Source organism: Anolis sagrei, chromosome 1 (genome assembly GCF_037176765.1).
Source record: "Anolis sagrei isolate rAnoSag1 chromosome 1, rAnoSag1.mat, whole genome shotgun sequence".
Classification (NCBI taxonomy): Eukaryota; Metazoa; Chordata; class Lepidosauria; order Squamata; family Dactyloidae; genus Anolis; species Anolis sagrei.
Genome location: NC_090021.1, coordinates 296,945,300 through 296,970,052, shown reverse-complemented (window position 1 = coordinate 296,970,052; position 24,753 = coordinate 296,945,300). Strand labels below are relative to the sequence as shown.

General features: G+C 40.8%; 1 long non-coding RNA gene across 1 annotated transcript in view; it reads right to left on the bottom strand.

Moving 5' to 3' along the window:
* The window catches only part of LOC137095826 (uncharacterized), a 125,516-nt gene that overhangs the window by 10,344 nt on the left and 90,419 nt on the right, over window positions 1–24,753 (bottom strand). Inside the window, exons 2-4 of the long non-coding RNA XR_010908988.1 lie at window positions 21,788–22,051; window positions 19,096–19,159; window positions 12,907–12,956 (exon numbers count right to left, since the gene is read on the bottom strand). This is a non-coding gene — a long non-coding RNA (uncharacterized lncRNA). The remainder of the gene's footprint in view (window positions 1–12,906; window positions 12,957–19,095; window positions 19,160–21,787; window positions 22,052–24,753) is intronic.

Sequence of the window (24,753 nt, the reverse complement as noted above, 5' to 3'; positions counted from 1 at the left end):
AATATATGGGGTTGGAAACAGCAACTCGAATGGCATCCTGCTTCTCACCAAATGTGTGGAACACAACCTTGTCATTACCAACATGCTCTTCCGCCAGAAAAACAAGTTCAAGACATCATGGAAGCACCCACAGTCAAAGCATTGGCACCTCTTAGACTACTTAATCACACGGGCCAGAGACCGCCGTGACGTGCTTCTCACAAGAGCTATGACAGGTGCTGACGACTGCTGGACAGCCCACAGGCAAATCCGATTCACAATGACTAGCAAGATCGCCCCCAAGCACAGACTCCAAGGAAGAAAGAAAAGGCACAAAATAAACACCCAAGCCCTTCAAGAGCCCTCCAAATGAGCCTGTCTCCAAACAGCACTCAAGGACCATCTACCCATAGATTACCCTGAAAATGTTGAGGAACATTAGAACAAACTGAAGACCTCCATCATCCAAGCCTGCGAAGAAACTATTGGATATCAAACCAAAAAACATCAAGATTGGTTTGACGAAAATGACAACGAGATCCAACAGTTAATTGACAAGAAAAGGAAAGCCTTCCAAACATGACAGAGAGACATCAACTGTGCTGCTAAGAAAAAGATCTACGCCAGTGCAAAAGCTGAGGTCCAAAGAAGGACAAGAGAACTCAAGAACAACTCGTGGACAAAGAAATCTGAAGAAATTCAACACCTGGCAAATACCCATGATGCTCAGGGATTTTTCAAAGCCACAAATGTCATCTATGGACCAAGAAACTATGGCATACAGCCTCTATGCTCATCAGATGGAACCAAACTTCTGAAGGACAAAAAATCAATTGCACTACATTGGAAAGAACACTACCAAAGCCTCCTGAACCGCAGCTCCAGTGTGGCCGAAGAGATTCTTTCACAAATCCCTCAACAACAAACCAGGGATAAGCTTGCAGCACTGCCTAGTTTGGAAGAAGTCAGCAATGCCATCAGCCAACAAAAAAAAAAAAAAACAAAGCCATCGGACCTGATGGGATCCCTGCTGAAATCTTTAAAGAGGGTGGACCTGAGCTGACACAACAACTCTACCAGCTCATAGAAAAAGTGTGGGTGACCGAGAAAATCCCAGCAGATCTCAAGGATGCCACCATCATCAACCTCTTCAAAAAAGGGGAAAGGACAGACTATGGAAACTATCGAGGTATCTCCCTTCTAACCTCCGCTGGGAAAATCCTCACAAGAATCCTTGCAATCCTTCTACCCTTCTTAGAAGACACCCTCCCAGAATCCCACAATGGCTTCCGCCCCTGCAGAGGAACCGTGGACATGATCTTCACTGCACGACAGCTCCAAGAAAAATGCAGGAAACAAAATCAACCTCTGTACATGGCACCCATTGACACCCATCCTGCAGCTCCTCCATGATGACATGATGGCAACAGTCTTGGACAGCAATGGCTCCCAAAGTGACCCATTTAAGGTGGAATCAGATGTCAAACAGGGATGTGTTATTTCCCCAACCTTATTTTCCATCTTCATCGCTATGTTACTTTATCTTGTTGACGGGAAGCTTCCCACCGGAGTGGAAATCATCTATCGGACAGATGGCAAGCTATTCAACCTCAGCAGACTGAAAGCCAAAACCAAGGTTATAGCAACATCTGTTATAGAACTCCAGTATGCTGATGACAACGTGATCTGTGCACATTCAGAAGAAGACCTACAAGCCACTCTAAACACCTTTGCAGAAGCATACGAGAAGCTTGGCCTGTCATTAAACATCGACAAAACCAAAGTGCTGTTCTAGCAGTCACCAGCCAATCCCTCTCCAATGCGAGAAATACATCTTAATGGTGTAACATTAAAAAACGTTGACCATTTCCGCTACCTTGGCAGCCACCTCTCCACAAAAGTCAACATTGACACCGAAATACAACACCGCCTGAGCTCTGTGAGTGCAGCATTTTTCCAAATGAAGCAGAGAGTGTTTGAGGACCGGGAAATCCATAGGGATACCAAGGTGCTTGTTTATAAAGCTATTGTCCTTCCAACCTTGCTATATGCCTGTGAGACGTGGACAGTCTACAGACATCACACACAGCTCCTGGAATGATTCCATCAGTGCTGCCTCCGGAAAATCCTGCAAATCTCCTGGGAAGACAAGGAGACAACTGTCAGCGTGCTGGAAGAAGCAAAGACCACCAGCATTGAAGCGATGGTCCTCCGCCATCAACACCGCTGAACTGGCCATGTTGTCTGGATACCCGACAACCGTCTCCAAAGCAGTAGCTCTACTCCGAACTCAAGAACAGAAAATGGAATGTTGGAGGGCAGGGAATGAGATTTAAAAATGGGCTCAAAGCCAACCTTACAAACTCTGGCATAGACACTGAGAACTGGGAAGCCCTGGCCCTTGAGCGCTCCAGTTGGCGGTCAGCTGTGACCAGCAGTGCTGCAGAATTTGAAGAGGCATGAATGGAGGGCGAAAGAGAGAAACGTGCCAAGAGGAAGGCGCATCAAGCCAACCCCAACCGGGACTGCCTTCCACCTGGAAACCAATGCCCTCACTGGGCAAGAAGATGCAGATCAAGAATAGGGCTCCACAACCACCTACGGATCCACCCCCAGGATACCACTCTTGGAGGACCATCATCCTCGGACTATGAGGATGTTAGTAAGTAAGATGGGTAGCATGACTTCCCTGGATCTAGACACTATATTCCTATTTATGCAGGCCATTGGCCTTTTTTGCTGCCGCATTACAATGTTGGTTCATGTTTAACTTGTTGTCCACAAGGACTCCAAGATATTTTTCATATGTACTACAGTTGAGCCAGGCGTCTCCCATTCTGTATCTGCATTTCATTTTTTTTTTGCCTAAGTAGAGTATCGTGTCACTGTTGAACTTCATTTTGTTGGTTTTGATCCATCCCTCTAATATGCAGTGAATAAAGCATACATCATAGCCACTTGTACTCATTGTTACAAAGTGAAATAAAAAAAAAAGTAAAGCACGAGTGGGTAACTGAGCATGGGGCAAGGATCATTTTCCTTCCCTGTGCCTACCATGGGGCTAGATGGCACATTTTGGAGAGCCTGATCTGATGGAAAATCACTTCTTATTGCCACAATAGTATAATTTGGTTGATTTTTTTTTCTTTTAGGGGGTGTTTTGTGGAGGTTTGGAGTCTTTGAGGTGTTAGAACTAAACTACTGCATTTTAGCAAGTTTGAATACTTTTGACTGGTTATATAACAATGAAGATGATGGGTGAGCCTTCCTGGGAAAAGTCTTTAACAATTGAAGTGCCAAAAGAGGGTTTAAAACATCACACTCATGTCACCACATTCTGCTGGATTACTTAAATGTTAACCAATTGAAGGTTTTCTCATTGCATTGTTACGTTTCTGTAAAAATGAATGTATTGCTTTTTAAAATGTCATCTCCCATTCAGTGTAGATATCTGGTTGCTTCAATTAAGAATGTGGTTTCCTATTACTCTGTGGGGAAATAGTGTTACTAAAGATTCATCCCTCTGCAAATAGAAATGTGTTTCCAAGCCTGCCCAAGTGAGTCAGCACCTATAGCTTTGATCATGCAATATGAAATTGCAGCAAAAATTAAATGAATTCTCGTTTATTGAAAAATAAATGAAATGCCAGGGAATATACCTAGCCGAACAATCTTTGCCCAATAAGTATATTCTGGAAAACGACTGAACATTCAGCATTCACATCATTGTTGATAGCCAATGTTGCCTCAGGCTAGCAATGTTATTTTGGTACATGAGACAGAAAATCTCACATGTGCTTCTACTGTTTCAGTAAAAATATGATGATAATAATTACATTACTCACATTTTGTTTCATTTTTGGGACACATAGAACTTCCTGCACGAAGTGGTGTGGTCATTTCATCTAATGGTAGGGCACAATGAAGTCAACCATTGATATAAAACTGAAAATAAACATTGTATTTCAAAGGGATACTTGTGAACACTTTTTCAAGGATTTGTGGGTGGATGTGGTAGTATCCACATTGCAGAAGTCCATAAGATGAAGTCATGACAGTTAAAATGGTGTCAAACTGCTAAAGTGCATTAGAAAAGTGGTCTGAAAATCTCTACTGCTCAATACTATGAATGGTCTTGAGACGTCTAGTAAAAGAGTGGTACACTGATGCACTTCTATCCTTGAACCATTCCATTTTTTCCCAAGCTGATCTACATTAGCAATCACTTTGTGACCAACACCACTATCAGTTAAGTGTGGTACAGAAGGAACAAAAATCCAACTTGCCACTTGACCAATCTGGCTGTGAGAGGGTTTAAAATCCCTTCTACATTACTCTTCCACATGTAGTCAAGGAAAAACAGATTCCAAATTGATTGGGCAAGCAGATGTCAAGCAAAAAGCAAAAAAGAACACTGCTGTTTCAACCCTTCTACACTTAGAGGACTAGCTTTTCAGTCACCTGGCTATTCCCTGCTCAAATGAATCTGAAAGCTAAGGATCATATCCTGTCATTCATGCAAAACTTTGCACAATTCTCTTTTCTCCACTCAAGGGTGGGAGTCAAGTAATATTCCAGATGTTCCTAACTCCAACCTCTCTTTTTTGGGCAAGGTGCTGGAGCGGGTAGTCACCTCGCAGCTCCAGGGGTTCCTAGATGACACCAATTTTCTAGATTGATCGCAGTCTGGTTTCAGGCCTGGGGACAGTACCAAGATGGCTTTAGTCACCTTGGTGGATGACCTCTCTAGGGAACTGGCCAGAGGGTGACCCTGCTGGTTCTCTTGTATATCTCAACGGCTTTCGATACCATCTACCATTGTATCCTTCTTGGTCGACTCTCTGGGATGGGACTTGGGGGCACGGTTTTAATATGGCTTCATTCCTTTCTGGGGTGTCATTCCCAGATGGTAAAGCTGGGTGACACCTGCTCGGACCCCTGGCCATTGCCCTGTGAGGTCCACAAGGTTCCATTCTGCCCCCCATGCTTTTTAACATCTATAAGAAACTGCTGGGAGAGGTCACCTGGAATTTTGGAGTTGGAAGCCATCTCTACATGGATTATGCCCAACTCCACTATTCTTTTCCACCAGAAACCAAGGAAGCCCCTCGGACCATTGCCTGGCTGCTGTGTTGATCTGGATGAGGGCGAACAAGCTGAAGATCAATCCCAACAAGACAGAGGTCCTCCAGGTCAGTCATATGCCTGACCAGGGTATTGGGTGGCAACCTGTGCGGGACAAGGTTGCACTCCCCCTGAAGGCACAGGTCCGCAGCTTGGGGGTCCTCCTGGACTCAGCACTGATACTTGCTGTGCAGATGTCGGCGGTGGCCGGGAGGGCCTTTGCACAATTAAAATTCGTGCGCCAGCTGCGACCATACCCCGCGAAGTCTGAATTGACCACGGTGGTTCACGCCTTAGTTACTATTACAATGCACTCTACGTGGGGGTTCCCTTGACAATGGGCCGGAAACTTCAATTGGTCCAATGCTTGGCAGCCAGACTTCTAACTGGGGTGAATTACAGGGAGCGGTCAACCCCCCTGGTTAAGGAGCTCCACTGGCTGCCATTCATCTTCCAGTCCCAATTCAAGGTGCAGGTCATCACCTATAAAACCCTGAAGGTTTGGGACCCACCTACCTTTGTGACCGTATCTCCTACCACAAACCTGCACAATCTCCGATCCTCTGGAGAGGCCCTTCTTTCGCCCCTTCCTCTATCACAGGCTTGACTTGTGGGAACGAGGGAGAGGGCCTTCTCCATTGTGCCCCCCCCCCCATTTTTGGAACTCACTTCCTGGGGAGATAAGGCAAGCCCCTACCCTAGCTGCTTTCAAGAAAGATCTAAAAACTTGGATCTTCCAATGTGCCTTCGGAGAGTGACCACTCAATTCATTTGTTTGTTTCCACCTACAGTTGTCCTTATGAGAAAGCACCTTCCACTGTCCCCTATAAAGGCCAAACCCCACTGCTCCTCCTTCTTGGACTCCTCTCTCATAAATGCACTTTTCATTCCTATCTCACCCAGGGCTTTAACCTTTTAACATTTTATCTCACACATCTGGCCCTCCCTTTGTGTTTGATTTTACTATGCCATTTTATATTCTCTATTTTATTTTATTTGTTATTTTACATATTTTGTTATGACGTATTTCTTTGCTATTTTGTGTCTAATTATGTTGTATTATTTTGGGCTTGGCCTCATGTCAGCCGCCCCGAGTCCCCTTTGGGGAGATGGTGATGGGTTATAAATAAAGATGATGATTATGATGATGATGATGATGATTCCTGGACTGCATCTTCTAGCAAATTTAACCAATATACATGTGGTATGATAAGAGTTGCAGTCCAATGATATCTTCAGAGACATTTTCTCCCTATTTCTGTTGTAGTTTCTTTTTGTTAAGTGCTGTGAGCCCTTGGTAACACTGATGTTTTATTAAAGGATTTCTCATGGATACCAAAATACAAAGATGTTCAAGTCCTTTGATTTCCCAATGAATACTTTCTATGGATTGTGGCTGGAATTACACATAATTATAACCATTTGGCTTTGCTGAATTCTGCCGTGTTGTGTCTAAACCTTTCTTGGATACAAGAAAAATACTAGCATTTTTTCGGACTCTCAAAAATAAAGGATGTTTTGACCCATTTAGATATTCATGTTAAAAGAAACTATCAGACCTGAGTAAGTAGTACAGTAGAGTCTCGCTTATCCAACCTTCACTCATCCAACATTCTGTATTATCCAATGCAGTCTTCTCTCTGCCCGGATCCACAGCTGTTTCAACACATTGTGGTGATTTAGTGCTAAATTCGTAAATACAGTAATTACTACATAATGTTACCATGTATTGAACTGCTGTTTTGGTGCTTAATTTGTAAAATCATAACATAACTTGACGTTTAATAGGCTTTTCCTTAATTCCTTGTTATCCAACATTTTTGCTCATCCAAAGTTCTGCCAGTCCATTTTATGTTGGATAAGCAAGCCTCTACTGCTGGCATCCTCAAACTGTGGCCCTCCAGCTGTGTTGGCCTCCAGTTCACAGAATTCCGGACCATGGAACAAGCTTGCTAGAGCTTCTGGGAGTTGGAGGCCCAAACAGCTAAAGGGCCACAGTTTGAGGATGCTCTACTGTATTCAAAGGGCTGTTTTAATCCTTTTCAGCATTAAATGGCATTAAGGAATCTGGTAGCAACTTTGTGACTAACAGGTTTATTCTAACATAAGCTGTCATGGATGTTAACCCATTTCTCCTGATGGTCACAAATAAGTAGGTGGATAGCTCATGCTAGAATAAACCAGCCAGTCTAAAAGTTGTGCCTATATGAGAACAGGAAAATAAAGTGTCCTGTGGTCATCTCCTCTGCTAAGTTCCTTGGGGGAAATCACCTCCTGTGGATAATCACTGGTCCCAAGATATCTTGGACCAGCAATAACATTTTTCTAGGCCAGAAAAAAGCTGAGATTTTTTCTGAAAACCCCTATCTGCCTCTGCTGTCCTGCCAAGACACTGTTTTTGTCTTAGCAAGCACAGAAGAGTTAGAGGTTAGAAATAAAACATGTTCCAGCATGGCAGCTGCAGCTTGCAACAATAAGAATGCCTTATTACAATTTTTAAAGAAGATTTTTCAAGAATATTTCAAGGTTTTGAAGGCCAGGAAAATGAGGCCATTTGGGAAGCTATGCCCCTCTATCAGGCTGAGGCTGGTGAGTCCATCAGCCTCAGCCTGATGAAGGGTGCAAGTGGATTTACGTGCACGATTCTAAAGCACTATCAAATGTAACATCACTTTTGACTATGTAATGTAGCCCAAAAAAGTGAGCGTTATAAATAATATGGTATAGCAACTCCCTTTTTTTTTTTTGGGGGGGGGGGGGAGCTAGCAACCTAGCAACAGCAACAAAAAAAACTGAAGAAAAAAATGTGTTATACTATTACCGTGTGTTCAGATACCTTAATAACTTTAAGGTAAAATGGCTATAAAACTCACATTTGCAGATTATTTGGAACAAGTTTGATTTAACCCAATTTAAATGAACTAAGAAAAGAATTAACAACAAAAAAACATAAGAAATACATAATTATCTGGCAAAGCTCACTGGGGAGCCAGTTCAAACAAGCCAGAATTTGGTGAAATTGGAATCCAAAACCCAATAGCAGACAGCAAGATTGAATAAAATTCCCCTGGTAGGTGTAGATAAAAGTTTTAGCAAGGAGATTGATACGTATGCTCTATCAACAGATCTGGCTTGAAGTCAAACAGAAAAATTCGCATATAGAAGCAGTGCCTAACTATATAAAATGACAGATTTGTGATTGGCCTGTGCTGAGGAAGTGTTGTCATGGGAATATCGATATACAATAAAAGAGAAGTGAAGAAGAAGAGGAGGACCTTAGGTATGGACAGTTTCTGGATTTAAAACATAATGGAAAACAGATGTCTAGAGTTTATGATAATGAAGATGGAGATTTGTGAATTGAGATAGACAAATTGATTAGGCTGGTGGAGGAGAAGTATTTGTCTGACTGGGAGATTTGGGATTTATTGATCAATATAAGGTTGGAGAGATTGACTAATTGTGGAATTTATGAACTAGTAAAGCAGCTAAACCCAGAAAAAACACACAGGGAAAAGTCCAAATCCTTCATTGGGACAGTCGGGAGAGCCATCCTAGATTGCTATGCCAGGATTATTATTATTATTATTATTATTATTATTAGATGCACTTATTGACCGCCATTCTCAGCCCTTACGGGCGACTCATGGCGGTGTACAGTACACATAAAAAGACAGTTACAGAGGCCAGTATCAACAACATATGACTATACAACAAATACAAACTACATAAAAATCCGCTTCGTCTCTTAGTAGAATCATAGCCAGTCTCATTTTCCTTATACCATTCCAGTTCTCATTACCGTAATGTTGTTGCTTAGCACTTAATTAAATGCCCTCTTGAACAGCCAGGTCTTAAGGCTTTTTCGAAAGGACATGAGGGAGGGCGCCTGTCTGATGTGTGCCGGGAGAGTGTTCCACAGCCGGGGGGCCACCACCGAGAAGGCCCTCTCCCTTGTCCCCGCCAGCCGTGCCTGTGATGCAGGCGGGATCGAGAGAAGGGCCTCCCCAGACGATCTCAAGGTCCTCGTGGATTGTTGTCTCTATAGTGATCCTGAGTTCAAGAAGCCCAGGGAGGTGCGCTGGCAATCTCTTCCTGCCTTCTGTACCCCTGCTTTTCCCCCTTTCCAAGTTCTGTGCCATGTAACCTACAAAGGGACCTGGGAAGAGTGGGAGGAAGGTGCAGGACAAGTGGAACCGAGTTCATGCCCAGTCCTGACAAGCTGGCTTTGGCATGACTAGACTGTCGGATTGTTGTCCCACCACCAAGGAGACCAGGGCATCCTTGTGTGGCCTTTCATGCTGGTTCCAGATTGCAATATGTGTCTATATAGAAGATTCCTCAGAAGTACTCGTCTAATTTCCCACTTGCCCTCTCTAAAATAAAAACTGAAAAATGGGGCAGAAGAGAATCAGACTAACTTTCTTCAATCAAAATCATGGCTAACTACAACCATGACTTAGTCTGATATCAAAACATGACCTCTTTGTCATAGACCTTGAAATGCTGGGATTGCTTTCTCTCAGGGAGAACACTTTACATACCATTAACCTGAAGGAGGTTATAGGAAATTCCTTTGCTTTGAATTGTTTTGCTGGAGATGTTGCTGCTCTTAGTCATTTTCAGACTGAAAGTATGTCTTGAAACCTGCACACATCTGAAGCTTCCCTGAGGCATTTCTACCTTTGAAAATCTGATCCAATGTATGTCATTCAGTGCTCATTTCATCAGTGCTTGTGTAAATTTATAACTCTGTTGAAAGAAAGCTTCATATTTACCTTTAAGAACCAAATGTGACATTTCACTGTGTGAAATATATGCATTATATTCTGTAATGTAGTATCTTAAATGCAGAAGGAAAACGTGTAAACAAACAACTTAGAAATGAGCCAACCAATTTCCATATGCTACAATTCCTCTGTGCAAATTTTGTAAACTTTATGTCTTCTCTTTCATCTGCTTTGAACAAAGTATCACCTTGAATGGAAACTTTGTAATAGATAAACCAGTATTTTCAGTACCTGATATATAGAGAGAGGAAGGGGGAGGGAGGGAGAGGGAGAGGGGAGGGAGAGCGAGCGAGCTAGCACTGTATATATATACATATAGAAGCATGAAATACTATGCTCAGTAGTGTAGGGAGACCACAAGATTTCAAAACCAGTGATTTTCTCATCTGAACCTAGGTCAAAATAAAACATTTAAGATTGTGCTAGCAAAACATCCTGCAGCTTTCTGATGTTTCCTTGTCACTTTCATTTTTTCCCCAAATGAAAACATTCTATGAATGTTTCCTTGGAAGTAGATCCCAATGTGTGTAATGGGACAAACTTCCTTTATGCATATTTAAATTTGGAAGCTGGGTCCCTAGTCCTTCATTCTCCACAGTAAACATTGTTGAATGCTGCTGGAATTATTATACATGTATGGGATTGCACTATATAGCAACAGATGAAAAGAGACCATGCATGCATGTATACATATATCTCAAGCATGTATATAATAGGCAAATGCTTCAGGATTTTGTGCAGACTTGTGTTTACAAAATGAATAGATGTTGTTTTGCATTTATTGTTGTTGCTACAACCATTCAAGTCATTTTTGGTTTATGGCAACCCTATCACATGGTTTTCGTGATAAGATTTGTTCAGTTGTCTTTTTCTGACACTAAAGGAATGTGACTTCTTCAAATTTACACAGTAGATTTCCATGACTGGGGGCCAATCTACACTGACCATTTAATACAGTTTGAAGCTACCCTCAACCTGTGGTGGCCAGACAACAAACTCTTATGAAAGCACACAAAAGAAAGCCCTTAATGTGCATCAATGCTTTGGGTTTGTGTAATCACCATCCAGGCCTCAAACATGTTTCAGGATTTCCTATGCAATAATCTGCAGAGTGAAACCACTTTCTTCAATACTGGTTTGAAGCTGTTTAAATCATCAGTGTAGATGGATCCTGAATGTGGGGTCAACACTCAAACCACTATACCATGGTGATGTTTAAAGAATATATGGAATAAATAATACATATATGTTGCTTTAGGAATATCTGCAAACAGGTTCTAGAAATATAATTGAAATTACTGACATAACTGAAATCAAAATTAAGGAATCCTGACATGGTAAATGAAAAGAATCACATTTCTCTTCTAAAGAATGCAGATTGTCAGTTGATCTCTGGTGACTCCATCAATTTCATAGGGTTTTCTTAAGCAAAAGACATGCAGGGGTAGTTTTACCAATTACTTCTTCTGAAATACAATCCACAGTGCCTGGTATTCCTTGATAGTCTCCCATTCAGGCATTAACCAACGCTGACACCACTTAGTTTCAAAGATCACATGGAATCTGCTGACTTTATGTACAGGTCATTAACTGAGGATGGCTACAATGAGCATGCATTTCCCCTGTTGCAATAAGCCCCATTGACTGCCAACCCATTTCTGGGCAGAATGCAAAATGCTGGTTCTGACCCAAAAAGCCCTATACAGCTTGGATCCATGTTATTTGAAGGACTATATCTCTGTATGAGCCTTTTAGAACAGTAAAACCATATGGAAAGGATTTCTTTCTCTCCCACCACCTTCTCGGGCCTGCTTGTGGACTTCCCATAGACATATGAATAGGTACTATATGAACAGAAAGGTGGACTAGGTAAATTTTGGTATCACTTATATGTCTGCCAGAGTAAATCCTAGGTATCAAAAATGAAGAATGACTGATGGTTTCATTCTATGAGAATAGCTGCAAAGTTTTGATGTATGTGTTAATGTTTGCTGTTTTCTCAAGCCAGTCTAAGATTGCCCAAAAGTGGTCTTCCAAAGCTCTATAAATGCACAACACAGACCAAATTGCATTTACCAGGGCATTTGAAAAGGGAGCAGTGATAGTAAATTAACAGCAGGTGTAACAATTACCAAAGGCAGGCAGCTTACTCGGAGGCACGCACAGACCTCAGAGGCATGCACAGATTAACATCTGCCCGCTGTGTTCTGCTTTCTGTTGTCTCTCTAGGTTACAAGGTAATTTTGAAAAACACAACTTCCCTAAGAAAGTTCTTCTGAGATGCTTTGTTTTGAACACATCAGTTTTACTTTCAGGTACTTCTGTCTCCCATTCAAGAAAAGTTCTCTTTGAGTAACTGACTCTGCATTGTAGCTCAGTGCATGGAAATGGAACATTATGTCACGTCAACAGATAACAAAATACTCTAACTTCCCCATTCTGTTGCCCACTGGGAACTTCCCAAGTCAGAGATGCAGCACTGTACATTAATCTTCCCAGCATTACACACGACATCTGTAACTCAATTCCCCTGCATGCTCAAAATCTAATATGTCCAATTTCTGTAAGATAAGAAACAAGGATGATATTGTTAATCAGTCACATATTTCTCACTGGGAGTCAGGTTCAGGAATACAACACTGCAGCATGGAGAATAAAATAATAATGTAGGGTGAAAGTCAGAAATGCATTAAGGACAATAACCTTGTTATAATTGAAGAATTACTTGGGGAAAAGAAACAAAGAGGAACGATTCCTGCCAGGTTCTCTCTGGAGTACTAAAATATTTGACAGCACTCAAAAAATGGTCTGACAAATGATTCAAGCACACATGTGTATCACTTGATAACTTGTTGGTTCACCTCTTTCTTCTTCACAGCTGAGGATGTGCATTGCATTTTTTAAAAATCATCACAACTGATCTCTAATGAGTAAAACAGAGGGTTTATATATACATTTGAGATACCATCATTAAAACAACACTCAATGAATACATGGAAGGTTTCATACTTACTCAAGTCTAATGCACCATTGAATCTAATACACATCTCAATTTTCAAAACCCTGAAACAAAACAAAAAAGTATTTGCTGCTCTTTGTAATTTGGCCAAAAAATTACAGTTGCTACTTGTTTAGAAGTTCTTTTTTAAAAACAAAAATGTTAGCACACTAAAGCTTCCAGCAATGGAAAAGAAAACCTTGGGGTGCATCTATGCTGCAAAATGAATCCATTTTAATTTCCTAGGCTCAGTTCTATGGAATCATGGGGCTATAGTTTTACAAGGCCTTGAGCCTTTTCTGCTAAAGAATGCTAATGCCTCACCAAACTACAAATCCCAGGATTGCATAGCCTTGAGCCATGGCCATTAAATTAGAGATGACATCCCTCAAAGAGTAGTCCAGGTGCAGCTCCTGAATCAATGTCCCCTTTTGTTTTGATCCACCACTAAAATTACCATATTACACGAATCCCATTTGTACTCTAATTTTGGCAAAGCAATTTAGCCAAAAAAGTGAGCATTAGATTCAAGTAAATAGGGTATTAAGTTAAATATTTATTATAATATTTTTGTTTGGTGGAGAAATGGAATGTTTGGCTTTTTGGCCTAATTCAGATGACACTTTTCTTGTTGAATAAACCATGTTTTTCCTGGATTAGAAGTTATTGTATCATGTTGTATCCCCAATTTCTTTGGGGAGCAGCAGCGTGTGAACTCTCCATATTCTCCATATTCTCTACTTATTCTCAGAGGAAACATGAATACCTCAATGCAAGACTCATCTCTATGGGTGGGTGGCTCTGCCAGGCCATTGCATCATAGCCTCAATGTGGTTTAGACAACTGGAACAAATTTACAAATTGGTCATGAGAACTCCATGGATACAAAAAGTTCTAGATGTTTACCCAACATGACTGAGGGAAGTGAGGCTTAGAATGCAATCCTGAAGCCCCACTGCATCTATGACTCCAATGACCTCATCACATCGAGAGGGGAAAGTATGAATGACTGTTCCTTTAAAAAGAGAATTGTCCCTTTTACATCTTAGCAGTATCATTTCAGGTTTTGCCTCTCCATCACACTCATACTCATACATGGAAAACCAAGAGCTGGCATCACAATATCAGTATTATTTTTGTTTTTAATAAGGAGAAGCAACAATCTAAAACCCAAGAGATCCCTTGACCTGCCCAAAGCCCCTTACATTAAAGGATATTGAAAGTTTAAAACCACTTCTTTCCATGGGATCCTATGGTTCTGTCCCAAACCCCAGAGGATACAAGAAGGAGTAGTTCAGGTTAAAACCATTGCTTTCCATGGTATCCTATTGATCTTCATTGAACCCCAGAGGATACAAGATACAGCAATTCAGGTTAAAACCATTACTTTCCATGGGATCCTATTGATCTGCATCAAACCCCATAGGATACAAGAGACAGTGATCCAAGTTAAAACTATTTCTTTCCATAGAATCCTATTATTCTGCATTGAACCCCATAGGATACAAGAGACTGCTGACAGAACATATATCAAGAAGGGCGAGAGGGAGATCTACCACAATATGTCTTTATATTCCTTTTGTTATCAATGAGTATGAAACTTGGCTATGTCATTAATTTGTTCATATAATCAGGCGATTTTTCTCAGAACTGATCTGGATATTTTTTCAGTTTATGTAATCACTGAAATTTATGAATTCTTCTCTCTGCCAGTGCCCCACCTCCCCTTAAAAATCAGTTACTAGAGACATTTTCTTCAACAAATACATTTTTAAAAGATGCTTTATCTAGTTCATCATCCTTTCCCCATCTCTTATGCTTGTATGAGCACTCTTGCTTTTCTCGGCTATTTTCCCAGTTTTATTGATTGCATTCTTCTCACTTCTGTCATCAGTTTTGCTTCATGAGCATTAGACTGTGCCGTTATTTATGACTCATAAGTTGAAGCATAATCATATCCATTCCTATTCAATGTATTCTGTCCACATTTAAATGTGTTCCTTAACCCAACCTTCCCCCATTCCCACCATAGAACTAACTAGAAGGTATGTTTTATTCATTAAATATTTTAATGAAATGTGAAATACTGGTAACTCTTATTCTTTGCCAGTTTTCAAATATTTCCTTCTAATTTCCTTCTTCTCTTTCCAGCTTCTTAGAAAGTGCCTTTCACCTCCAAAAAACTCACAACAGTAAGTTTTTTTTTGTAACAACTTGGATTATCATGGTTATAAACAGTCATGTTTATGCTAGGTCAAGAAAGACCATGTCTGTGTATCTCAAAAGCTCCTTCAATGTTTGATGCACTTTTCTTGAGACAGATATTCAATAATTATAAATTCTGTGTAGATTTTTTTCTTCCATTCCATGTACCTAAAATATTTATAAGCAATCATCTTCTCCTCTCCCTTCATCCCTTGCTTGCTTTCTCTTTGGCAGTTTTATATTTATTTTATTTGTATCAAAATGTTGCCCCTGGTTATTTGTCATTAGTTACCAAAATACAATAAAATTTATTTTAAAAAACTTTTTGAACTAGGTAGATAAATCTGTCAAGTTAACTTCCCCGTACATCCCATTTTTAAACCTCCAAGTTATTAGTTACATTTATGATAGGTGTGTGAGTTTTGGTAAAAAAAAATAAAGAACTAATGGGAAATTCCCAGATCTCTGCACTATATAAAATCATTGGCGTTGAGAAAATTATGTTGTACCTGCTTGAAGTGTAACTGCTAAAGATGCTGAGTCTGACAGTGAAAAAAAGCAATGGCAATACTAATTCAGCATCTCAGACATGGTTGAATATATTACACAGGAATTAAACCCAAAATTAAAAAGTTGAGTTCCCAAAGCACCATTGAGAGCTTTATTTTCTTCTACATCATGGGTCTGCAACTTTGGAAGGCTGTGTGCATGTGTGCATGTCACATTAGCCCCCAAATATGACTTAGAGAGCCACAAAATGTCCTTAAATGCCCTTGGAGACATAGGAGGCATTTTTTCACAAAGCATCTTCTAACTATAGGAAGTGAACAGACATCATTAGCTGTTGTCCTGTTTTTTTTGTAATCCTCTCAGCCCTAAATTTGATTGAAGGGGACCCAAAATGTGGTGGAAATATGACTCTAGAAGTAATTTGGGACATTGGGGAGATTTTTTAAAGCAACATTGTTTTTGTCCTTTGTATGCTGAGAGGGCCTTCTGATATAGTGAAAATACCCCCCACAGCTCCTTAGGTGTATTATGGGATATTATTTAACCCTGGGGAGGTGTGTGGGTCACAAAAATGGCCCTATCCTGCAGATTCCACTTTTTCCAACCACAACATCTTAATTTCAATCTCTTTCTACTGAATTTGTGAAGAACATTTTAAACATTGGATTGCTCTTTATATATATATATATATATATATATATATATATATATAAAGAAAGGGCGTTCAACGGGACAGCAAAACGCGAAAACCCCCTGACGAAAATTTACCAAATTTACCAAATTAAACAACATTTCAACACACTCACAATCACAAAAAACAACTGAGCATGTGCAAAGGTTCCCCCGTCGCAAGTCCCCGGGTGCACGCACATGGCTGGCTGGCCAACGCACCCTCCGCGCAAGCCACGCCCCATCCACCGTCGCCCTGCCCCTACCCTCCCATACGCCCTCTTTCCAACGCACCCTCCTTCTTCTTCCCCCGCCCATGCCCCCCACGTTCACGCCCCGCCCCCACCCTCCCCCGCCCCACCCCTAAACACCCATACCCCAACCTTACCTCCTCCCCCTACTTCTTCTTCCCCTGGCCATGCCCCCCACGTTCACACCCTGCCCTCACCCTCCCCTGCCCTGCCCCTAAATGCCCATACCCCAACCTTACCTCCTCCCCCTCCTTCTTCTTCCCCCAGCCATGCCCCCCATGTTCACACCACGCCCCCATGCCCCCCACGTTCACGCCATGCCCCCACCCACGCCACGCTCCCCCGCCCCACCCCTAAAGGCCCATACCCCAACCTTACCTCCTCCCCCTCCTTCTTCTTCCCCAGCCACGCCCCCCAACTTCACGCCACGCCCCCATGCCCCCCACATTCACGCCCCACCCCCACTCTCCCCCTGCCCCTAAATGGGAAGGAAGGAAGGAAGGAAGGAAGGAGAAGTTGAGAAGGTAAATGAAACAAGCAAGGAAGAAAAGGAAGAAGAAAGCGAGAGAAGGAGGATGGGAAAGAAGGGAGAAAGGAAGGAAGGAACGAAGAAGAAAGGAGGGAAGGTGTATGAAGGAAGTAAGGAAGGAGAAGTTGAGAAGGTATATGAAAGAAGAAAGATAGGAAAGAAAGAAGAAAGGGAGAGAAGGAGGATGGGAAAGAATGGAGAAAGGAAGGAAGGAAGGAAGGGAGGGAAGGTGTATGAAGGAAGGAAGGAGAAGTTGAGAAGGTATGTTAAAGAAGAAAGTAGGAAAGAAAGAATAAAGAGAGAGAAGGAAGATAGGAAAGAAGGGAGAAAGGAAGGAAGGAGGGAAGGAAAGAAAGATAGAAAAAAGAAGAAGGGGAAGGGAAGGTGTCAAAAGGAAGGAAGGAAGGAAGGAAGGAAGGAAGGAAGGAAGGAAGGAAGGGGAATTTTGGAAGGGGAAGAGAGGAAAAAAGCGAAGGAAGAAGAGAAAGGGAGGGAAGAAAAGAAAGAAGGAAAAGGAAGTCTGGAAGTCAAGAGTGAAGGAAGGAAGGAAAGAGATAGAGAAGGAAGAAAGGAGAGAAAGAGGGAGGAAAAAAAGGGAGGAGGAAGGAAAGAGGAAGAGAAGGAAGGAGGAGAGAAGGAAAGTAAAAAAGGAAGGGAGGAAAGAACTAAAGAGAAGGAAGGATGGGAGCAAAAAACTAAGGAAGGAAGTAAACAGGTAGAGAAGGAAGAAAGGAAAGAAGAAAAGGAAATGAAGGAAGGAGTGAAAGAAGGAGAGAAAGAGGGAGAGAAGGTTGGCCACAGCAACGCATGGGGGGGTAAAGCTAGTGTATATATATATATATATATATATATATATATATATATATATATATAATACCTACTTTTGATTTCTAACATGCTGAAAATTAAGGAGAAATGTACAAAAGCAGGGAAATAGGTATTAAGAAGAAAAAATAATGACTACAGGTTGTTTATGTAACTTTAAAGTAGTCAATGAAGATAGGAGCCCCCAGTGATGGAATGGGTTAAACCCTTGTACCGGCAGAACTGATTCTCTCACACCAGAAGCGACTTCTCAAGTCTCTCCTGACACGAAGGAAAAAAAAGCCAATGGAGATATTGATATGGTCAAAGATTTCCATTACCTTGGGTGAGTTATTAATCTAACTTAAGACCATGGCCAAGAAATCAGAAGAAGACTAGGCCTTGGAAGGAATTAGGCAAGATCATGAAGTGTAAAGATACACCATTTAATTTGATAGTGAGAAGAACCCATGTTTTAGTAATTCTGGTTTCTATGTATACTGGACAGTGAAGAATGCTGGCACATTCTTCATTGTCAAACTCATTTGAAACATGGTACTAAAGGAGGATTCTACAGATATGATGGACATCCAAAAAGACGAGTGAGTCCAAAAATAAATCAAGCCTGAATTATCTCTGCAAGCAAAGATGATTAATTTGAGTCTCCCTAACTTTGGAGATATCATGAGATAACAGGACTCCTTAGTAAATATAATAATGTTTGGTAAATTGAAGATAGCAGGGAAATAGGACAAAAACACTGGAGGTGGATTGATTCAGTCAAAGAAGCCATCCCTAATAGGAAAACCAGAGCGGGGTACATTCTCGGATGATACTGTACTGATTCCTAGATTCTTGAATAGAATCCAAATCAACAACATTAGCAGGTTTCCATCTTGGCCTCAGGTACACACAGTAACTGTACTACACTCCACATTTTTCTGCATGTTGAATCACCAGCAGCATGAGAAGCTTCTCATCAGCAACCAAAAATAATTTGCCTCTGTTTGTATATTCAGTTTCTTTTATGCTTGCAACTAAAAAATGAAATCTGTATAACATGGTAAGTGAATTTTATGATGCATACCCTTTCTTGTTGGGCCAGACTCAATGCCTGGTGTTGTGCAGGAGGCCAAACAGCCAAAGCTTTCAAACCTGAAAACACTAAAAGTTTCCTAATGAAGGATCATTATGATCTGAACAATACTGAGTTATAATTAATAATTATATCCATACCTCCTTCTTTTCATTTCTTGGTGGTTTTTTTATGTTCTTATCTTTTCAGTCTATTGAACTGGGTCTAAATAAAAGAAAAAAGCAAACAATAGATTTGGCACTGTTAATATATATACATATTCTTTGTGGTATAGTTTTATAGGGATAAAACCTCCAGTGTCTTTTTTTTGGCCCTCCTTAGCCATTAATCACTGGAACTAAAACCTCATAAACATAGTGACACAGACTTAAAGCAATTGCTTTATTTCAGAAAAGGTCAATCAAAAATAGACTATGGTAGAAATGTCTAGTCAATAAATAATCTCACGGGCTAAACACTGCACTTATTCTTTTCCAGGCACCCATTAGTCATGTCCTGATCTTTCAGCAATATTTTTCTGAACTGTAGTGTATATGTGTTTGTGTATATAATTCTGAGGGTGTTGACTTGGCTGGTGCAGAACAGAAAATGCTAGATAGGTGGTGGCTATGGCGGTGTTCCCATATCATCCTGAATTAGAAATATATTGTACATTTTGGGTTTGAAAGGATTTCTTTAAAAATCAATTGGCTCTGGTTTAGCTGGAGAAACCACAAGTAATAAGTGTCCTCACTTTGTCTGCCTTCCAAGATGAATCCCTACAAAAATATACAGGATGTTTTCAAATATGGATTGAAATCACTGATTTGAAATCGCTATATCACTGTAACCATGAACCACCCATGAATGAAATGCTTATCACTTGAAAGGGTGGGACATAGAGTATCAAATGATTCCTGTTTGATGCCTCTCCCAGCCCACAAACAGCCCCTAGCCACAGTCATTTGAAAGATGGCAACCTTTCAACATAAGCTTTAATGAGATATTCTTGGGAAATTTTAGATTTCTTTTAGGCTCAAAATGGTTAATAAAACTTAGTCACTTAATAATTCATTAAACTGTTTATAACCTTTTGTGTAGTTGCAACATCATGAAATACACTGCTTTGAAATGAGGTCTATCATTTGAAATAGCCTGTGCATTCAGATTCTAGGGGGACTTTTCTACAGAAAAGGCCTACACTGTACTTGGTTCATAGGGGGAACATATGAAATTGAGTTAGAGAACTGCTTCCCAAAGTGGTGGCAGTTAGTAAGGGTGTGCAATTTGTCAAAAATCCATCATGTTTTCAATCCTGTTTTGTCTGCACCCTGTTCTGTTTGCTGGGAAATTCCCAAAATCAGGAAGGATAAAATATCATTCCCGTGATCTGCAGCCGGTGGTTCCATTTGCATTCCAGGAAGATCCAGCCCACTGGCAATGGGGGAACTTGCAAAACTCCCCTTTCCATCATTTTATGGTTATCAGGATCAAAATGGCCACACTTGGAGAACACATTTACGACTGCAAGCCCCCAATTTCAGAACTTTTTTGTAATTAAAAAAATGGGGGGGGGGGAGTAAGGCTGCTGGTACAGGTCAGAAGCCAGAAGATCGGCCGGAAGAAATTAAAATAATATTCTCCCTGTGGGGACTCAGGGGAGTCAGGCTATCCCTTCTTTTCCTAAACCTATCTTCCATCATAGTCTTTAGAACCGAGTTCATGAAATAAAACAGGGTGTTCCTATGAGTGTTATGCTAATGATCCTTCAGGTGGCATGGCTCCCACCAAAATGAGCATTTAAAAAAGGTGTCTTAACTCTGCTTCATTCGAAGAGTCTTGATTACAAACAATCCCAGAGAGAGTGATGCCCTTTACTCTGCTACAGTGGAAGGGTGAAGGGCAAATGACCTCAGAGAAAGTGGTGCCTTAAGACTGACCCCTTAACTCTGTTTCAGTTGAAGGGTTTTGAGGGCAAGCAACACAGAGAGTGTGATGCCTCAAGAAAAATGCCTTAATTCAGTTTCAGTGGAAGACCAACTTAGCAAAAAAAAATGCATAGTCTGCTTTCTTCTTCTGATTAGCTCTAGCAAGGCTAATGGGGGGGACGGGGACCCGTGTGCAGCTGATCTTGTCAATCACGTGGCATACGAAGGATCCAGAGCCACATGGTCCATTCCAACTGAGCCTTCAGCTGCTCCCTGAACAGTCTGTTTCCGGCAGTCTGACAGTCAGACCGCCGATTTTCCGTTGTGTATATATCAAGAATGCAACCTGGGACCTTCTGTAAGCAAAATATATGTTTCATCAGAGAGTTTGAAGATCCTAAGAAAGGGGTCTTCAAACTTTTTAAGTGGAGGGCCAGTTCACAGTCTCTCAAACTGTTGGGGAGCCAGACTATAGTTTGAAAAAAAGATAAATGAATTCTTCTACACACTGCATATATCTTATTTGTAGTGGAAAAACATGAAAGACCAATACTATATTTAAAATGAAGAACAATTTTAACCATCATAAACTTACCATTATTTCAATGTGTAGTGTGGGCCTGCTTTTGACTAATGAGATAGTCAAGTTAGTTAGGAATGTTGTTGTGTGCCTTCAAGTCATTTCAGACTTAGGGGAATCAGAAGTCTAAAATTTAAAACAAGGGCTGGGCAATTACCTCAGAGGGCTGTATCTGGCCTTAGTTTGGAGACCCCTGCCCTAAAAGAACCAAACAGCTGTTTGTGTGGCAGGTTTGACAACTGTCTAGATTTGCTTATGATGTGATAAATATCTCAGAAAAAGGGATTGATCTGAACCCCCACTTCTTCTCTCACTAGAAGTCAAGATAACTAAACTTCAACTTACATATTTGGACAAATCATGAGATGATATGACACAATAAAGTCGACAATAATGCCTGGAAATGTTAAAGGTGCTAGGGTAAAAGGACTAGAGGTCATAACTCATTCTCTGGAATTTGAGGAATTTGATGCACAGGTGTTGGATTGCATGAGGTTTCTGGCTCCAAATAACAACACTCTTAGAGAATTTGGTAGCTGAAGCAGATGATAAGCTTTCTCATCAACAAGACTTGATGGATGGTGGAGAGATATCCCAATGCTTTGAAATCTAGTGAAAATAAAAGGAACAGCACCATAAGAAATAGGAAATGATAAATAAGAAAATGTGGAGTAATCATATCAAGCATCTCACATACAGACTCAGCCCTGTACATCTTGCAATAATTGCTGGGACTCCTTGTTGCTCATAGCCATTCCATTTCCACAGCTGACAGTGAGCTCAGTGTTCATGTGTTTCGTAGATTGGTTGAGCTTTGGAGTGGTTATATTTAATATCCTTACTTTTCCAGCTTTTGTTATTTGGATTGGCAGAAATGTTTACACTGCACCAGTTTTCATCTTCTTGATTTCTCTGTACAAACTTTCACTGCAATAACTTGTTATTTTGGTCATGTATAAATATGTGAGGGGAAGTCAAAGGGTGGAGGGAGCAAGCTTGCTTTCTGCTGCCCTGGAGACTAAAACATGGAACAATGGCTTCAAACTACAGGAAAGGAGATCCCACTTGAACATAAGGAAGAACTTCCTAACAAGTGACAGCTGTTCAGCAGTGTGTTGGAAGTTCCTTCTTTGGAGGCTTTTAAACAGAGGTGGGATGGCCATCTGTCAGGGGTGTCTTGAATGCGATTTTCCTGCAGGGAGTTGAACTGGATGGCCCACAAGGTCTCTTCAAACTCTATGATTCTATGATTGGCCATTTTCTGCCTGGAGTTATGGAACACAGCAGGTTGACTGAGTAATCAAAGAAGCCCTGACTTTGAATTTGCAAGATCTTAGCAGGGCAGTTGGTGGTCTTGCTGACCTTGTATGCATAGGTCCAACATAAGGCAAAGTTGACCTGATGGAAAACAGCAAAAATACAATTCATATTGTTGTCAAAGGCTTTCATGGCCGGATTCACTAGGTTGTTGTAGGTTTTTCTTTGCCTCTAATATTCTTCCCTCCAATGAGCAGTCAGGCTTTATTTCCTGAAGTATGGACTGGTTGGATCTTCTCACAGTCCAAGGCACTCTCAGAATTTTCCTCCAACACCACAGCTCAAAAGAATCTATCTTCTTTCGCTCAGCCTTTCTTATGGTCCAGCTCTCACATCCACAGGTTACTATGGGGAATACTATTGCTTTAACTATACGGATCTTCGTTGCCAGTGTGATGTCTTTACCCTTCACTATTTTATCGAGATTGGTCATTGCTCTCCTCCCAAGAAGTAAACGTCTTGGCTGAAGTCTGCGTCTGTTAATGATAATTAATGATAAGGATAGTTAATGATAAACATTTTACAAATATATATGCTTTAGAGTTGATCACGTTGTGCTGAATGTGGATGCAGAAGGACATTTTGGGTAATTATGTATTAAAGTTCCCCATAGCTAAAATGATCTCATGCATCCTTTTCTGCTGGAAGTCTTAAGTGAAACAAATTTATTGTTTCCACATAGAACTATGAATTTAAATAAGTTGTTTCCCTGTCCTTTTTTTAAAAAAAAGAAGAAAGAGTTTAAATACAATGAAGCAATATAACCCTAAGTGAAAAATATAAGGGTATGGGACTAGAGAAAACATTCAAAAAATATTTCTTGATTGCCATGGCATGACTTCAAGAGGAGAGATACCTGAAGATATTGCTCAATAGATGTGAGGAAGGTTCTTTGCAGGTTTTTAAACAGAGGCAGGATAGCAAAATGTTGGGAAGGCTTTAACTGGCTTTTCCTGCATGGCAGGGAGTTGAACTGGATGGCCTTGTGGTCTTGTCCAACTCCTTTATGATTATATGATCTTAACATATGGGTAATTTTGTATAGGAGCAGGTAGTGCAAAGGTCAAAACAGGCATCCTTTTAAAGAAATAACTAGAAGCTCTCATAAAAATCCTAATTCTCTACTGTTATGGTTAAAGGGGAAGGGAAAGTGTCAGGAACATCAAGGAAAAAAAGAAAGATGTGATGAAAAAGGAGGAAAGGTAGCAACAGCGGGATAAGGTCGTTGGTTATCAGTTATATATTTCTTTAATACTGTTCTCCAAGGGGCCTTGGATGGATGGCTTGAAACATCACCTATGTGCTGAGGTCTCCTTGAATCCAGACTTCCAAGATATATGCTGTTCAGCCAGTTGACTTGCCCTCCCATTTTCACCACTGTTGTATCCCAAGGCACAGATAATGTCAAACCATTTGCATTACAGGTACAACTGGTATGCCACCCTAGGATCTTGTCCATATTAAACAATTTTCAATATAGGTACAAGCTGTAAATCTATGTAGCACTCCAGATGCCCACTGCTGAAAACAAGAGAAGGTCCAAAAGGCACACATGTAATCCAACGTGACTATTCTCCGGCCAAACTGTTGACCTATCGGACAAGTCTCCATTCTCCCAAGACCCTTAAGAGCCTTGATAGACCCTTGGGGAATTAAGATTTTTAATGAAGAAGAAGGAGGAGAAGAAGAAAATGGGATAAAATAGTGAGATAATTTTCATTTCATTGGGGATCAGCATAAAGACATTTGCAAGAAACAAGAATGTACTGAAGACTATTGAGGACTATTGAGATTTAACATTACAGGACAGGAGAAAGAGTTAATACTATAAAACAATAAAGAAGTAAGTGAAATCTATCTGTCTATATCTTTATCTATAATAAAAGTCAGTGTTTGTATGTGGAGGGAGGACGGACGTAGGGCAGAGGTGTTTGTGGCTGCCACTGAGGTACAATTTGCATATGGTCTCGGATTGGCTAGCCTTAAAACTTCAA